The 3165-nt window shown below is 42.7% G+C and overlaps 1 pseudogene; it reads right to left on the bottom strand.

Annotated features, from left to right (window-relative positions):
- Positions 1-675: 675 nt before the first annotated feature.
- Positions 676-2185, bottom strand: LOC148007223 (leukocyte immunoglobulin-like receptor subfamily A member 6; annotated as a pseudogene).
- Between the last annotated feature and the right edge of the window lie 980 nt (positions 2186-3165).

Below are 3165 nucleotides of genomic sequence, written 5' to 3'. Positions count from 1 at the left end.
TACGACAAGGTTTTGTAGGCTCCAAAAGTTGGGTTTTTAATACACTCCTAGGAAAGATACATATGAAATATTAAATCACCACAAACAACCAACATTTTCCTCCATAGCAGGCCTGTGTTAAGAGGTACTGCTAGAACAGCGTTTTCTAACATCTGAATCTTAGACTCCTGAGAGAATGATCACCTGTAACTACCAGCTCCAGGGTGTCACTGGGTTCTGAACATGCAACAGAAGTGTAAGAGTAACAGGAATATCACCCTGAATTCAGATGTGTCACAGATGAGATGGTGAACTCTGCTTCATTGTTGTAGTCCTTTTGGTCTGTCTGTCCCAGGATTCTAGGCTTCCCTGTCTATATAGAATGTATGTTTGGAATTTGTGGTCCCCCTCATACCAGATGGTCACAGGACTCCCTGATGTTACCATGGAACCTGGATGAGCCCAGAGTGTGGGTTTGTGAAGAGTCCCTGTAAGGAAGCAGAACATGAGGTATTTCTGATAGGAAAGTTGCTCAAACAAGGTCATACTTTTTAATGATACATAAGCTGATCTACAATAGCAGAGGAACATATAACACCTCCACATTTCCTGAAAATCTTGGGTTCCACTGTTAATTTCAACTCTGATTTCTGTACCTTACATCCAGCTGTATCACACATTGGGTTCAATAGCCCTGGTTCTCAATCACCCACCACACATCACATCCTTCTCTGGGATCCTTTGTGAGATGTAATATTATTCAAGAGAAACCAATGGCTTCCTTACCTGAGACCAATAGCTCTAAATGGTTACTTGGCTTTGACCACATCTGAAAGCTACTCAAGTAATAACCATAGCATGTGAATCTCCACCTCTGGTTGGATGTCACAGGACCTAATGTGAAAAGGTCTCCCCACAGTACAGGGAATTTTTTTCACGAGGGCATCACAATGAAGAACATCTCATCTTCCTTCAATAGAATTAACCTATCATTTATCACTTGTGATGCACACTGAAGGCTCACATTTCTCCCTGAAGTCACAACATAGCTGGGAAGGGCAGAAGAGAGACGAAGAAGGCTGTTAAGTGAACTACATTGTTACCCTCTTCTCAGATTTGAGAAAGGGAGTCCCCAGTAAACACAATCCTTTTCTCAAGAAAGATCCCATGGTATAGGTTAGATCTTCTCACAGGTCATCACCAGCTCCATGATGTCACTTTGTCGTGATATATTAGTCAGACTTTTATAGGAACATCAGTTATGACCTGCATTATTCTATTGAATTGGTGAGACAGAGGACTTGACTGTGTTCTCAGTTTCTAGAAGGGTTGTTGTTGTCAGGTAATCTGGATTTCCTTCTTTGTGGAGACTGTATTCTTTGGCATGTAAGGACCCTTCACAGAAAATGGTCACCTATTTCCCAATGGTTACCACATTGCTTGGCACCACCTTGATTGTGAGTTTAGAGAAAGGACCCTTCAAGTGTCAGCATCTGTGTTCAAGTATATCTTCTTCAGATCCAGGTGACCAGACCCAGTATATTTCAGGCATTGCTAGCATGAGCCCACACCTACTGTTCCCCATTTCCTTTTTTTTTTCAGGAGTGACCTATAGTCCCCATCCAGTATGTCCAATCTGGGACAGATAAGATGACACTTATCTGACAGTACTGGCTTCTCAGGGCCCAGGATCAATCCTGAAAGAGAGATACCTATGAGTACTCGGACTGAAACCTGAGCAGGCCCTCCATTTTCAGATGACTTCTCAGCTGATGAGACATCTTGATGAGGCACAAAATGGTTGTGATTTAGATTTCCTCTCAGATTAGAATTCTTTCTTCCAATCTTTACATCTCACAAAGATCCAGCAGTGCTGTAAGAATGGGCATCATGTCATCTTTCAGTTGCCACAAATGTGCCAAATGAACAGACATATTGTATATGCCCTACAGTGACTGGGGAAGAAGAACTGATCTGGGCATCTGACTCTTGTTTCCTCTGATCTGTAGTAGGATATGCTCCAGAATATATGGCTTCTGTCACTTTGTGATTCATTACTTTTGGGTTTGGTTTCTGAGACCAAACTGCTTGAATATCATACAGTTCTAAATCTCATTCTACACCCTTAGCTGCCTCTGTGCTGACACTATAACCCAAATATGACTGCGATCTCTTCATGCACATCATCTCCATTGTACTCTTTCATATCTGCCTGAATGGTCTCAATCACCAGGGACCAGTACTTAACTCCAAATACTTATTGTGCATTCCTTAGTAAGCACCTTCACTTACGGAAGCTCAGAAAGGGCTATTTGTTTTTCTATTCAGAGCCTCTTCTTGGTTCTCATTCACTCCTTCAACCTGAGCAAATCAATGGCCAGTTGACTACCCAGCTCTTGAGATGCTTTGTGGTATTGTATGAACTTTTCCTGGTTATACACGAACAAGAGCTATTCACTCAGATGAAATATCAGTGGCAGAAACAAAAACAAGTCCCTACACTATTCCAGCTGATGAAACAATGAGTTACATTAAGATTCCTTAAAATGTATGGTCAAAATTTTCTTTTAGCTCTTGATTGATTGATTGATTGATTGATTGATCTATGTATTTTTATACTCCAGATTTTATTCCCCTCCTGGTCCAACCCCAAGGATTCCACATCCCATTCCTCCTGCCCTCTTAGTACTCCCCCTATTCTCCCCAAGGATGTCCCTACCCCAGCCACCCCTCCAGACCTCTAAACTTCCTGAGTCCTCCAGTCTCTTAAAGGTTAGGAACATCTTCTCTGACTGATCCCAGACCTGGGAGTCTTCTGCTGAATATGTTTTGGAGGCCTCGTCTCAGCTGGTGTATGCTGCCTGGTTGGTGATCCAGAGTCTAAGAGATCTCAAGGGTCCAGGTTATTTGAGACTAATGGTCTTCCTATAGATTTGCCCTCCTCTTTAGCTTCCTCCAGCTTTTCCCTAATTCAACCAGAGGCATCAGTAGCTTCTGTTCATTGGTTGGATGTACACATCTACATCTCACTCTTTCAGGTGCATGTTGGTTCTTTTGGAGAGCAGTCAGAGTAGGTCCATTTTGTGAATGTCCCATAGCTTCAGTAATAGTATCAGGTCTTGGGGCCTCCCCTGGAGCTGGAACCCACTTTGGGCCTATCTCTGGACCTTCTTTTCCTTAGGCTCT

The sequence above is a fragment of the Rattus norvegicus genome, chromosome 1 (assembly GCF_021556685.1).
Source record: "Rattus norvegicus strain SHRSP/BbbUtx chromosome 1, alternate assembly SHRSP_T2T, whole genome shotgun sequence".
Lineage (NCBI taxonomy): Eukaryota > Metazoa > Chordata > Mammalia > Rodentia > Muridae > Rattus > Rattus norvegicus.
Note: the sequence above shows the minus strand (reverse complement) of the source record. Positions and strands in the feature narration are given on the sequence as shown.